The sequence below is a fragment of the Ochotona curzoniae genome, unplaced genomic scaffold, assembly GCF_017591425.1.
Source record: "Ochotona curzoniae isolate NIBS_2020 unplaced genomic scaffold, NIBS_Ocur_1.0 scaffold_3208, whole genome shotgun sequence".
Taxonomy (NCBI): Eukaryota; Metazoa; Chordata; class Mammalia; order Lagomorpha; family Ochotonidae; genus Ochotona; species Ochotona curzoniae.
Window position 1 is genome coordinate 13,695,611 of NW_024467106.1, and position 15,098 is coordinate 13,710,708.

At 50.3% G+C, this 15,098-nt stretch overlaps 1 protein-coding gene across 1 annotated transcript in view; it reads left to right on the plus strand.

The window, feature by feature from the left end:
• The first annotated feature begins 775 nt into the window (after positions 1 to 775).
• The window catches only part of ASTN2 (astrotactin 2), a 936,573-nt gene continuing 922,250 nt past the window's right edge, over positions 776 to 15,098 (plus strand). The window contains exon 1 of the mRNA XM_040963108.1: positions 776 to 828. The gene's annotated coding sequence lies outside the window, so the exon portion shown is untranslated. The remainder of the gene's footprint in view (positions 829 to 15,098) is intronic.

The following is a 15,098-nucleotide window of genomic DNA, read 5'->3' on the forward strand; positions in this document are numbered from 1 at the left end:
ATCCTGGGAAAGGGGAGGGCGCGACTGGGACTTGGACGAGGCCGGGCGGAGCCTGGGAACGGCTGGGGTCTGCGGGGGTGAGCCGGAGGAGGGGGCGGGCGGCGGGGCCCAGGGAGGCGGCCCGGGGGGGGCGGTCCGGGGCTGAGCGGGAGGCGGAGCCCCGAGCTGGGGGCTGCTGGCGAGCAGCTCCGGCGGCTCCTTCGCTCGGGCGTCCGGCTTGGCTTGGGCGTCCGCCGTCTCCGCGGCAGCCTCCTCTTCCTGGTTCTTCACCGTCACCACCACCACCACTACCACCACCACCACCACCACCACCTCCGCCGTCCGCAGCACCGCAAGCCCCTCCCGCCATGGCCGCCGCCGCCGGCGCCCGGCGCAGCCCCGGCCCGGGTTTGGGGCTCCGGGGGTGGCCGAGGCTAGGCTTCCACCCGGGGCCGCCGCCTCCTCCTCCGCCGCTGCTGCTGTTCTTACTCCTGCTGCCGCCACCGCCGCTGCTGGCCGGCGCCACCGCCGCCGCCGCCGCCGCCTCACGGGAGTCCGACAGCCCGTGCCGGCTCAAGACCGTCACGGTGTCCACGCTGCCCGCCCTGCGGGAGAGCGACATCGGCTGGAGCGGAGCCCGCGCCGGGGCTGGGGCCGGGCCGGGGACCGGGACCGGAGCCGGAGCCGCCGCTGCCTCCTCGGCTGCTGCAGCCGCGTCCCCCGGCTCCGCTGGCTCTGCCGGTACCGCCGCCGAGTCGCGCCTCCTGCTCTTTGTGCGGAACGAGCTGCCCGGGCGCATAGCGGTGCAGGACGACCTGGACAACACGGAGCTGCCCTTTTTCACCCTGGGTAAGGTTGGGCGCCGGCACGCGCGGGGGGTCCCAAGAAAGGTTGAGCTGCTAAGTGGGGCCGGACTGGTGAGGGCGCCCTGGGGATCCCCGCCTTGAACTGCCCCGAGTGGGGTTAGCGGAGGGCAGCTGCGGGTCCCCCCGAGGGCACACAGGTGGTTGGTGAAGAGTGCGGGGCAGGAGGTCCCGGAGCGCGCGTCCCGGGCGCCCGGAGGCGTGCCGCCCCTCCCGGCGCGCTGACCCCGACCCTCTGCCTCTCCGTGTTGACAGCGTGCTCTGCCCGGTGCACTGCGGACGCCAGAGACCCCAAGTCACCGGGGTACTCTCCTGCTGGAGCCGGGGACAGCCAGTTCGCTGCTGGGTCGCCCATCCCTCCCTCCGGGCACGGTCGCCTGCCGCCCCCCGGTTTCCGCCCCCTTGCTTTTGCCTGGGAGTTGTGGCACTCTGCCCTTTCAGATTTTCACGAGAATAGGAGAAGAATGGCTCCGTGTCAAGTCACCCACTCCGTGAAAGCTTGACTTCCGCATGGGTTGAGTGACCTTGGGCAAGTTGCTTTCTCTGTGGACCTCAGTTTTGGTCATCTGCGAAATGGGCATGGAAAGGGTCCAGAGACTTCTGAGGCCTGGGTGTCTGAGTGCAAGGTTTCCACTTTCAGATTATTCTCTCCAGCTCAGTGAGCGCCTTCGCCTTTCTCCCCTCCTTTCTCCGCTCCTGGCGGCGGCGAGCAGGTTTATTCTCACAGATCATTCTGTGGTCTTTATCACAGTAATTCAAGGCCAGAAAAAAGAAAAGGGGGTGGGGAGAGGAGGTGGGTGGGGTGGGGGCCCAATGGAAAAGTTAATCAGAAAGTTCGCCTGCAGCTTGCTGCCTGCTGCTTCCCGGCGCGAATCCCGGAGGAGTCGGCCCTTGGTGGAGCTGTGGGAAGCGCCACTGATTTCCCACCCGGGTAATTGATAGCTTAATTATCTCGGAGAACGTTTACAAAAATGTTCCCCTCAGCTTTTGCGCGCTCGCTGCTCGCTTGTGCTTCCCCCCGCCCCCCTGGGGCGCAGGACCCTATTGGTCATCAGCGTCCGGCCAGCAGTGGTCCTGGGACTCTCCCGGGGTGAGGAGGGACCTCCCGGACACCCCCCGGGCTCCAGTGCCTCCGTGGAGGTCAGAATCTTGAGGATCCCAGTGTGAAGCCCTCTCGGTGGACTCCCTGCCCGCTCGCCCGCCTGGGAAGCCCTACAATAGTAGTGGACCAGAGACTCTCTTGGGATGTGTTGGGATGTTTTTGTGACACTGTCTCGGCGCCGCCCTTTCGCGCTCGCTGCCGGTGGGAGGAGGTGGTTGAGTGATTGCCAGGGGCCTGAGTTTGGACCCCTGGGCTGTCAGGGCTGTAGGCGGAATGTTCAGGCTGAGCCTGCGGGAGGCAAGGCGAGATGTCTACCTTGCAGATTCCTCCGGGACTTCCCGCGGCAGCACGTCGCGTCTGGCGTCTAAGCTTACAACACGCGCACACACACACACACACACACACACACACACACACACACCCCTCTTCCTACCCCTCCCCTTGCCTCCTGCACCCGAGGGGCTGTCTGCCCATAGCCAAGCAAGGGAATGAGGCAGAGGTGGCATTCCCTAAGCAACCCAGGTAACCTGGGGCTCCTCACTGGCTCCGGGAGGGAGGGGGCTTTCCAGAAACAAAGCATCACTGATTCCTGTTCTACCTGATTCCCTCTCGCCTCCAGCTCTCTATTCTAGCCTATCCTTTGGCATGGGGGGGTGTCAGCGGCAGAGATCCCCCCCCCCCGACTTACCATTCCAATGATGAGGGATGGGTGTAGGCAGAAATTAGCCCGGAGGGAGGTCTGACTTGGCAGGGAGAACTCCAGATTCTCCCAGGTTGTGGAGGACCGAGTCCCAACAGGTAAAGGTGCGCCCTGGAATTCTGTGGACGGGCAATTCCGGTTATCTTTAACTTAAGTTGTCAGGGGGGATGTGGGTGTGAGAACCCAGGGACAAGCTGAGTGAGGAAGAAAAAGTCTTGAGTCTTCCCAGGTCATCCTGGCAATTTGAGGGTCCCCTGGTGGCTGTGCCAGGAGCTTTCTTACTTTGTCCCGGCACCAGAGCAGGCTGAGCCTGGCTGGGGACTGACTGCCCTGGAGTCGCCAGGTGCTGTCCTGTTTAGGATTGAAACCCTCTCTGCTCCTGCTCCCTCCAGCGCCCTGAACTGGCAGCTCCATGCACTCCAGACAGAGATTTGGCGAGCGAGGTAGTCACCAGATGGCAGGGTATAGCAGGAGCTGTGTAGGGAGACGTGGGCTTTTTATTTGTGTTGGTCTTCGACTGTTTGCATGTAAACATGGAGTGCACAGTGAGCTCCCAGAGGGACAGGCTGGCTGGCAACGAGGGGTTGCCCTACAGAGGGGGTGCAATGCAGTGAGTTCTTTATGGCTGTCTCTTCCCTGAGGTCCCAGGGCAGTCCCGACCCATTCACAGACCTTTGAAACATCTTACCTAGTGTTTGTCTCTGCCAACACGAGCAGGTCACTACAGGCTGGCCTGTTTAGAGAATTTGGAGATGACCTGGGCTGTGTGAATGCTGGGGTCCAACTACAGCAATCATGGGAAGTGAAGAACCGCCACTAGGGGGTGATGGTGTCTGCCAAAGCTTTCCTGGCATGCTCTGGGTCCGGGTCGGAGTTGGTGGTGGTCAAACAGCGTTAAGGGAGAACAGACACATGGGTTAAGCTTTTGATTTTCCTTAAAGTCCCTGTGGGCAACCTCATTGCCATTTTTCACACACTGGCAACCATTCCCACTCAACCAAGTCACCCTCACATCTGTCTCTCTCCCTCCTGTTAACAGTTCCATTGGTGCTGCCCGGACTGAGGGGGCTTCTCTTCAGGTCTCCCCTTCTTTCACTATCGAGTTCCAGGCTGCTTAGGGTAGATGAACATTTTCCTTAAAAGTAAAAGTTCCCCGAAATCTTTATGGCCTGGCCACTTTAGAATCTGATTTTAAGTCAATGACATTTGGACCCGGTGCGTAGTCTAGCTTCTAAAGTCCTCGCCTTGCACTCACCAGGATCCCATATGGGCCCAGGTTCTAATCCTGGCGACCCTGCTTCCCATCCAGCTCCCTGCCTATGGCCTGGGAAAGCAGTTGAGGACAGCTCAAAGCTTTAGGACTCTGCAGCTGCATAGGAGACCAGGAGGAAGCTCTGGGCTCCTGACTTCAGACTGGCACTGCTCTGGCCTTTTTGCAGCTACTTGGGAAGTGAATCAATGGGCAGAAGATCTCCCTCTCTGTCTCTCCTCCTCTCTATAGATCTGACTTTCCAATAAAAAAAGAAATAAGTTGCTGACATTGGCAAAATGAATTTCCTTGGAGATGATCAAAGCAATAGCAAATAGTTATTGAATCCTTAATATGGTGCTGGGAACTTTGCGTTGTGTTACTCGTTCACATGAAGCATATGGAGTGGGCACCCCTGTTATTCCTGTATGACAGTTGAGAAAGCATTCTTTGAGAGGGTGACTCCAGCCCAAAGTCACACTGAGAATGAATAGCACATCTGGAGCTGGAATACCGCTGTCTCTGACACCAGCTGTCTTAGAAATTGTTAAACTGATATTCTGACCCACGTGTGCAGTTTCTGCAGGATATAGTAGTGGCCATCATGAGCAAGACAAGAACCTCTCTCCAAAGGAACCTCAGCTCCATTGCCAAGCTGCAGTGTGGGAGGCAAAGTGGGGTGTACATTAAATGGCCTCTGCTAACTCTACGAGCTCAGAGTTCTGTGACTCATGGGTGTCAAAGGGCTTTCTAGTTAATGCTGTCAACGAAAAATGGAGATGATGTATTTGGTGACATTAGGCAAGGAAGATGTGTCGGTAGACTTAGAGAAGACTGCAGACACCCGCTGGACCAAAAAGAACTGGGTCTAGGATCTGAAGAATTTACTATACAACTGACGTGGAAAGGTACATGCTAAAATGCTGGTTAGGAAGTAAATGTTGATTAGGATCTGGAAATCTCTTGTAGCCTGTTGTGACCTTGAACTTGTCATTTATTTCCCAGAGCTTTGAGTCTTTGTGTTGTAATATGAGTAGGTAGAAGAAGAGCCCTAAAATAATTTTTGGTATAGAGATTCCATGAATTTAAAGTGCCCTGACCTGCTCCCCGACTGCGACTAGCTCCTCTTGCCTTTTATGTGTCTTTCTTGCTGGTAACATGGGGGTGTTTGGAAGGACTGATTAAAAAGACATACTCTGCACTGGAGCACCTGCCAGCACAGGGTTTCTGAGGTGAAGCTGTACGTCACTCAGTCCTCATCTACCCCCGACATCCCTGAAGTAGGCTTGAGGATTTGGCTTTCATATCCACAGATAGAGAAATGTCACATTTCTTCCTATGCTTGATAGTGGCCAGGCCAGACTGTTTACTATCTGCCTTGATTCAGCAAAAGAGGGCGAAAGCAATAAAATTGAGTAAGCACTCGGTCAACATTTCTCAGCGATTTTCTGTGCCGTGTAAGAGCCTGTAGGAGAGGAGTTTGCTCTGTATTTAGAGGAGGCAGTGTGAATAAGGAAACTCATTCAGTTCTGTGTCTTTAAATGCACCTGCATGTGTAGTTCTGGCAGTCTGGAAGTCTTCCCCAGAAGGATGCTCTGGCTGGGTGGCCTGAGTAGAAGAGAAAGACAGTTTGAAATGCCAACTTGGTCAGGTCAGCAAAGGCTTCTTTAAAATACTGATTAAAATAAATACCCAAAGAGAAATGCCTCTGGGAGGAGGGAGATCCAGGCACCTAGCCAGAGGGTTGCTGGGAGCAGGGAATTTAAGTTAAAGAAAAGTCCAAGCAGGGCTGGAGAAGCTTCCTTCAAATGTCATCATGTAATGAGGAATGCATACATACACATATACATGTACATATATATATATATATATATATTTTTTTTTTCCCCATGCTTCTGAGGAATGTGTAAAGCATACTAAGGGGATAGAGCTGAGCCTTGCAGGAAGGCCTGTCCTAAGGAGCTGTCCAGCACCACTGTTTGCTGACCCCTAGCTCTGGTCTAGTTCACATTAGAAAAAGTGTTGGAATCTGGAAGGAGTAGGGCAGGCATGTAGGGAGAGGACCCCATGGGGGACACTTGGCCTCTATGTCCTTTTCAGTTTCTGCTTTGATTTTGAAGGTTTGGCACCCTTTATTTGGAGGGAAGAATAATGGATACAAATACAAAGCCATGTTTTTCTTCTTTTATGGATCTCTGACTACAAAATATTAATCAGCATCAATCCCAGTGCTCATTTCTGAACTGTGAAAGACATTCTGGCTGGAGCAGAGGGACGGTCAGATACCTTGAAAAAAGGTTATATTTTAAATATTGTATGTTATTTTCTTTGTGGATGCCAGGTCGCTTTTCACTAAGTAACATATTTGGGCAGTACTCAAACTGTAAGCTCCCACTCGGATGTGATAGTCCAGGCTTCTGGGTCATTATAAATGCAAGATTATTTCGTGGTAGAGGGATGCGTAGTGATTGTAATCTGAGTCTTTTCCCCTTTTCTATGCACAGCCCTCGCCCCAAGTCTTGTGACCCTTAAAGTTTGCCAACTTGAAGCTGATGAAGCCTACTTAATACGCAGGGCAGCGGCAAATGTGTTGTCTGTCCTCAGAAAGTATGATGCCACTGGGAGGATAATGGGGCAGAGAGATGGGAAGACTCATTTCAGCTGTTAGAGGGAGCTCAGATTAGGTCAGAGTCAATCAGATTTGCCATTTCCAGGGGGTCAGTGACACTGGCTGAGGCAGTTGAGCTTTGCAAGCTGTCGTGCAACTCAGAGCTTGATTATTTTCTTGAGCGGGGCCCTCAGGCTTCAGGATCATTCTATAGTTTTAATATACAGCAAGTGCAGCAGGAGGCTTGACCAGGTCTCTATTATATCAGACAGAGCCTCCTGCTTATCACCTTGCTTTGTTCTCTAAGCCCTGCTGTGCTCAGGGAAGAGAAGATGGAGATTGACATTGACCTCTTGGGTAAGGTCCTGATACTGTTACCATGGCTATCTGCTTTAGTCGCTTCCCAGTCAAGGACTCTTCAGAAGGTGGTAAATCCACCCCCTCTGTTTTATCTGGTGTCATTGAGGCCCAGACAAAGGAGGCCGCTTATTCGTGCACCTCAAGCTCAAACTCAAACCCATGATTGTTCATCCTTCTCCATCATACAAATGGACTGCTCCTCACAAAAGGCACATTGGAAGCACGTCTCAGTGTCTGTGAGTTGCTTAATCATCCTTTTTTCCTCATATTGCAAAAAAAAAAAAAAATGCAGGGAGTAAAATGTCCTTAGGGAAGTCGAATTCATTCTCCTGTTCAAGTATTCAGCTGGTTGGCTCCTATGGTCCCCAGGAACCTGAGCTGGTTGGCTTTATGGTGGGGGAGGAGGAAGCATCATTGCCTTGTACTCTAGGAAAGGGAAGAGTCATGTTTAACCTTGGGGTGGGGCAGCTTTCAGGAGAGGATCCCTTTACTGAGCTTGTGCTGAGTTCTCATACTGACCAGCTAGTGGCAACAGAACATTAACTATAGCGAGCCAGCTGGCGTTCCCTGCCTTGCAGCCGAGTGTACCACCTCTCTGCCCCAGAAGGAGGCAGGCAGCTGTGCATGGCATGACTTGCTCTACTCTCTAGCATATGCCCTCTCCTCTAACTGGTTTTTCTCCATACTCAGTCCTTCTTTTGGGCAACAATCTACAGGAAGTCATTTTTGCATAGTAATGTGGTGGGTTAGGCAACCAAATAATGTAAAATCCAGCGTGGAAGTATTTGTTGCTTCCATTCTGGCGTGTGAGCACATACAAGCTACCAAGTTTATGAGTAGGTTGGAGTTTTAACCATGCTGGGGCCACACTCCTCCTTTCCTTCCTGCATCTCTGTAGCCTCAGACCTCATTACTCATCTCTACTTCCGCAGTCAACTTACTGACTTGCCTACGATTTTTCCAACATCCTGTGAATTTGCAGACAGATTGATGTCATTAAAAGCTCAGATCTAATAATGGCCATCTTCTTGCAAAGCACTTCTCTGATTCCTCATTGTTCTGGGATGGATTGCATGTTCTCTGTTACAAGTCTGTGATCATACCTCACCATCTTGTGTTCGGAAGCTTTTTCGCTCTATCACTCTGCCCCACCACTCTGGGGGAAATTCCTTATCTTTCAAGATGGAATTCGGGCTATTTAACTTACCTCTAGAACTTTTATTAACATGTTTTCCCTGGTTATGAGCGCTCTAAGGCTTAGTGTCCGCTGTTAACATGTGGGCCTCCGTAACCATTGCCAGTCTCTTTTAAGCACTTGGGATGCACTAGGCACTGTTACAGGTGCTTAGGATGCATCCAAGAATCAAAGACATCATCCTTGCAGACATCAAGCTGACACTTTGTGTGTGAGGGGGCTAGGGAGGGGATAACACCAAGAAATTTAAGTAAATTATGCATTGTGTGAAAAAGATAATAAATTCCATGTAAAAATGTGGGGGGGGAGTCAAAGATTAAAACAGGGAAACATAATCAAGAGTTCTAAGATCAGATCAGTTTCATATTGAAGAGGATAGACTTAGAAAAATTTTTTGAGAAGTAAGATTGAACCGATGACTCGATGGTGATGAACGAGTTAGTTAAAGTGTCTGGGAGCATTCCAGACAAAGAACAGTTCCAGCAAAGACTTGACTCAAGAGCATGGCTGGAGGGCGCAAGGAGCGAGAGAAAGATCTGTGTGGCCAGAGCGGAGTGAGCAAGGAAAAGTGCTGGACAGAATGCCCAAGAGGGAAAGGGGAAGCTGTGTGGCCCAGAGCCATATACACTGATAACTGACTTTGCTTAGAGAGAGAATCACGCAGTCTGCTCTGGAGAAGAGTGGTGGTGGAAGGAGGAAAGCGTGTAGGGGACCTGCAGGTGGGAGACGATGGTGAACTGCAAAAGACAGAACAGGTCTGCTGATAGGACTCAGTTCTCATGTCTGTCCTCACTGTGCCCTCTGTAACCCATGTGTAGAGAACTGACTTTCTGCATCTCTGGGGGTGTGATGCCTCCTCCTGTGTGCATTGTCGATGCACAGGAGATCTGTGATCATCTAAACTGCAGTGTTGCCAAACAGCACCCCTGTGTCCACACTGGGCAAAGGGTTTGGAATTTCATTTATTCTGTCAAGATGAATTTGAGTGCCCCTTTTTCTATAGGGTCTTCTGAACTCCCATATTTCTTTTTTTTTTAAAGATTTGTTTATTTTTATTACAAAGTCAGATATACAGAGAGGAGGAAAGACAGAGAGGAAGATTTTCCGTCCAAGGATTCACTCCCCAAGTGAGCACAACGGCCGGTGCTGGGCTGATCCAGAGCCAGGAGCCAGGAACTTCCTTCCGTGTCTCCCACACGGGTGCAGGGTCCCAAAGCATTGGGCCATCCTCAACTGCTTTCCCAGGCCACAAGCAGGGAGCTGGATGGAAAGTGGAGCTGCCAGGATTAGAACTGGCACCATATGGGATCCCAGCACGTTCAAGGCAAGGACCTTAGCCGGTAGGCCACGCCGCCGGGCCCATATTTCTTTTCTCTGACTGCTTCTATGTCATCCTTCTGGGGTGTTTGAAGGGTGGTTATGGGAGCGCGTTGATTAGAGGAAGGAGTGTTGAGTTCCTTCCCTGGGAAACTTGAAAGTCAAAAAAAGGATTAGAACCTTTGCCTTATAACAAAGGGAGAGCCGAGGTGGTTTGGAGAGATCCTTCACCGTAGCTCTAGGATTATTACATGTCAGGAATGGCAGCGGTTTAGAACATTATCTAAAGGCTTGTTTATCAAGCTGGCAAAGCAGAAGTCACAGCACTCAGCAGTACATCATATTCTAGACTGACTCCTGTCCACTGTGCCTTTCTCCCACCGTTGGGACAGGTGGGCAGCCAGGGATGAAAGGACATGGTGTCCCAGAAGTATGACGCATCAGCTTGTGAGACTGGGGTTCTGGGGGCATGAGTAACATTCCCAGTGCATCTCAGGAGCTCAGCAAATAAGCTGAGTCCAGGCCCCGTTCAGCCTGGCTGCATAACCTGTGTTCTCCCTGCCTTGAAGGTTGTACACAGCTGGGAATTCTCCGGAGTTTTTATCTCACGGCCAGCCTCTATTGCTTCTTATCACTCGCTTTTCTTATTACCAAGAAGTTGCCTTGCTTTCTCATGTAGGAGCTTAAGGTGTGACAGCTTGCTCAGAGGCTGTCAGGAGCTGACTCAGCAGCCATCAGCCCTCTCTCCTGCTCCTTGCAGCTTTGCCAGGCCTTGTGGCTTATTCTCTGGAGGGCCCAAGTTATTCCTGTACCTGTTTGACAAGTAAATCCCCCTGCTTCTGCGCCTTCCTGCTTCCCTGCCTCACCCAATTTCCTTGTTTTCGCTTTGTCCTCCTCCTTCTCCCCACTCTTTCCTTCCTCCTCTTTCCTGCTTCCTCCTTTTTTTTTTCCTTAACTCTTAGGGGATTTCCCATTTTATGCTGTGCACAGTGTAATAGGTCAGAACTATGATGTCATCTTTTGAGGAATTTATAACAGCTCGGTGTCCTCCTTCAAGCACTGGCCGGGACAGCTGGTGTCTGACCTTTAACCCCTGTTCTGGAGCCAGATGCACCCTCCTGGCACACCTCAGTAGGATTTTATCAATGCAGTTCTCCTTCGTAGCATTCCATGTCTCCGCCTTGATGATGGGATCTGTGCTACATGGATATAATGCTAGTATATAATATTTGGCTCTAATGTGAAATCTAAGTAAGTCATGAATATTTGAAGAACATTAGAACCTGATAAAAATAAAGCCTTTGAGCATCAACCCAACTGCCTTGTTTACTTAGCAAAGAAAAGTACATTTTTCAAGGTCCCACAGCTAATCTGAAGCAAAATCCCATTTCCAGCCGGGTCCCCAGACTGAGACGCAAAGCTCTGGTGTGGAACATTAGCTAGTCTGAGGATTGGAAGCCCGAGGATCAGATACCCACGTACTAATCCCTTCTATTAGTCTTAAAATTCACCTCTCAAAGTGTCTGCTTGCCCATCCGTAAAGTGAAGAAAACATAATAATTGCCTATCCAGTTTGTTGTAATAATTATTTTTGGAGAGGCTCTCATAAACCAGATTTTAATCAGTGCCAAGCACTGTGCCCAATTTCTGCTTACACTGAGCCGTATGATCCTTTGGGAGACAGTGTGTGCAAAATACCTTGCACAATGTCTGGCATACAGTTTGTGTTCTGTGCCTCTCCACCACCTGGAGTCCTTTTTTTGGAAGGAGGTAGAGGTATGAATAATTAATGACTGAATCCCCAGCCCCTCCCCCTCTTTCTACTCCAGCAAGCCCTGTTTTATGCCTTTCCCCTCCCTTCTTCGACCCATCCCCAGTAAGGCCAAGAAGGATAAAACTGACCATTGATCTCAGCTAGTTCTCTGGGAGCTGGGGGAAGCAGGGAATTCCGAGGTTGTCTGAGGACAGTTTGGACAGAGACTCTTTTAGAGACGGAAGCCAAGGCAGGTGGGTGTTGGGGGGAGGCAGGCATGGTGGAATCCTCTCCCTTCTGCTGGTGGCTGGCTGACAGGGACCCGGGGAAGTCACGAGTGGCTTTGCAAGCAGCCGAAAAGGGAAGGAACATTTCCATTAGCAGAATCAGCAGTAAAGAGATTTCCAGTCACAGTAAGAGCTGCATTTGGGGGAATCATTTCAGTGGTGGCTGTGGGTGGAGGAGGGAAGGGGGCAGGGTGACAAGAAACGGCACAAGGCTGGGAGACTGCGTGCAGCAAGCCCAGAGAGTGTGCAGAATCGGAGTTGGGTGCTAAATGCGGAATGACTCGTGGAGCACAGCTGGTCATTTAATAGCCATCCTGGGCCTCTGCCTTCCCTCCGGACAGACGAAGCTGCACTCTGCGGAGCCCCCATGGGATGCTGTGCACTTCCTCTGTGCCGACTTTGCTCTCATTACCTGGTGTCCTGTCTTCGGTACTTTCAGAGCCAGCAGCGACTTTCTTGGCTCCTGGGAATTGTAAGTGGGAAAGCTTCCAGGTTATTTAGCCCAGTGATTCCTAAAGTTAACTACTCATCAGCAACACCTAAGCATCCAGCTCTTCAAGGCCATAATTGCTAGGCCACAGAGGAGGGACATTGGATATATATATCCATCATGTCCCTTGGGGATCTCATCAGAGTGACCTCTGCATACTCCTTTAGCCTCTCCAGCTAGCAGTCCTTTCCTCCTATGAGGCTCAGCATTCACTGATGATGCACACGTTTTTGAGTGCAAGGTGCACAATCCTGATCCTGAAGAGGAAGTGAAGTCCTGTCTGCTTGGAATGTGTTTTACATCCTGGAGTCACCTGGTCAGCTTGTAGACCTGGCTCAGCTGTCACTTCCTCCATGAAGTTGCTTCTCTGGATCGTTACACTTAAATAACTTTTCTTTCTTTCTTTCTTTCTTTTTTTATGAGTACTTATACCCCTCCTGGGGAGGTTGCCATATTTAACAAATAAAAATGCAGGATTCTTAGTTAAGGGTGAATTACAGGAAAGGAATAGATACTTGTTTAGTAATAAATGTGCCCCATGTGATATTTGGGATATGCTTGAGCCATAAATGTTCACTGATTACCTAAAATTCACACTTAACTGGACCTCTGGTACTTACATTTCTAGCTATCCTGTCTGTCTCTGATTGTCATATGAAAGCCATTCTGCCCTCATCTCCAGAAATGAAACTGCTATTTCCCCAGTTACTCAATTAAAAAGTCACCTTGCATCCGTGTCCTTACTGCTCAGCCTTTCTGCCAGTAACCATGTCGCCTTGGTTTCTATAATGGCTTTGAAAGCCCACCTCTCAGGATTCCCACTGCCATCCCCTTGGTAGAAGCCATCCTTTCCCACAGCAACCTCCTAACATCTTTCTGCTGTCTCTCCTTTCCTGTCCTTTCCTTACACTGGGCAGTATATGGCCCTTGGGCCACATCTAGCTCACTGTCTGTTTCCGTTCAGCGGTAAGCCTATCCACCTGTTTTACAGACTTTAAAAGAAGTATTTCTTGACATATGATAAGAACATGAAACTCAAGCATTGGTGTCCATACATAACTATTTATGGGATGTGCTGTGTGTGGCTGCTAACTCACAACAGGATGGAGTCAGGAAAGATGTGTTGGCACTGTGTAACTGAGTTCCTGACTGCACTTTGCAGAACATGTTTGAGGACCTCTGCTTTCACAGTTGCCAGACTTCCCTCTTCCAGAAAGCAAGTTAGAGATCACCATACTACTGTGTAATATCACCATAGAAATCACCATACTACTGTGTTTGTTGCCACTTACTGTTCTTAGGATAACATTCTAAATTCTTTTCAGGATCCTAAGTCATTTGGCTTCTTCTCTGTGCTTTCCTCCCCGTTTTTTAAAAAACATTCATTTGTTTTTATTGGAAAGGCAGATGTACAGAGAGGAGGAGAGACAGAGAAGAAGATGTTTCGTCTGACGATCTACCTCCCCAAGTGACCACAATGGCTGGTACTGTGCCGATCTGAAGCCAGGAGCCAGCAACTTCCTTCCAGGTCTCCCACATGGGTGCAGGGTCCCAGTGCTCTGGACCTTCCTTGACTGCATTCCCAAGCCACAGGCAGGGAGCTGGATGGGAAGTGAGGCTACCGGGATTAGAACCGGCACCCAAATGGGGTCCTGGTACATTCAAAATGAGGACTTTAGCCACTATGCTATCTCGCTGGGCCTGTCCTCCCCGTTTTTTAAAAAAGATTCATTTTTATTTGACAGATCGAAGCACATGGAGAAGGAGAGACACAGATAGAGTGGTCTTCCATCTGCTGATTGTCCCTAGATGGTCTCAATGACCAGACCTGGGCTGTTCCAAAGCTGGGAGCCAGGAAGTTCTTCTGGGACTCAAATGTGGCAGGAGGGACCCAAAACTTTGGGCCATCCCCTGATGGTTCGCAGGCCAGTCGCAGGGAGCTGCATTGGAAGTGGGAGCTGCTGGGACTAGAACGCATGCCCATATGGGAGGCTGGCACACAGGCAGAAGATGAGCCTGATGTGCTCCGAGCTCCGCCTTCTCCATTTTCTCCTTTGTAAAATTCAACGATTACTTCCATCATGGGGAATTTGGTGCAGCCTCGGTTCTTGTCTCACATGAAAGAAGAACTTCTGTGCAGACAGATCAGTGGGCAAAAACAGGATTTATTGTTGGAAAAACCCTCCGTAGTGGTCAGTGGGGGAGTTTCAAGAGAGAAAGATCTGAAAAATCTTGTGGAAGTGGAGTCTTTTAAGCAACTAATTATCAGAATGGGGGTAGAGAACTCACCAAAGGGCTAGAATCTGTCCTTTTGCCTAGCTTGCTCAAAACAGAGCCATCAGAAGGGTGTGATGGGTACCTGAAAGCGTGGGCCTGACTCCTTGCTTAGTTATGATATCATCGGCAACCTAGAGAAATGGAGATTGGCACTTGGATCTGCCCAAAGGCAACTTTGGGAGAGCCAGGCATTTTGCATTCTCTTAGAGAGATGTCCTTGCTCTTCTGGTAGTTGCAGGGGAGTGAGACTCACATTCCAAAAACGATCTCTCTGTTACTATTCTCAGAGTAAAACTAGAAATGCAGAATGAGATTGCACTTTGATATTATATTGGAAAATGCAGCTTGGGCGGGGGTGGGGTGGAAGCTGGCATCTTATATACTTTACAGAAGCCCTCCCCGTACCTTTTAAATTATTCCGCCACCTGACCCTATTTACCTATTAGTCAGTCTAACTCCTTACATTCCAACATATCTTTCCTTCTTTTTCTCTCTTAATCCCTGCCCCCTTCATAACTTTTTTGTTCAATTTATATTAGAAGGACTTCAGCTTGAAGACGGGGGTATCTCCTGTTCATGTTTTTTCTCCTTAAGCTACATAGTTCACATACACGTGGCATATATATGTGTACGTTGTACATTGTATACAAGGGCAGTCTGTGTGTAGGTGCTGGGTAGATATTTCCTGACAAAAGGGTCTGTAATACTGAGTGTGTCTGAGTACTAATTTAGAGAAAACCCACCTTACTGAGTTGCTGTGTTGCTAGTAGAGTTGCAAGACCGAAGTGTATAAAGTATGCAGGACAGTGCCTAGCACTAAGTAAATGCTCCCTACACATTTGGTAAATACATAACAAACGAACAGGCCTGTGCCTTGATCGAGTGCCAGGCCCTCCTTCACCTCCCTTGCAGCAGGAG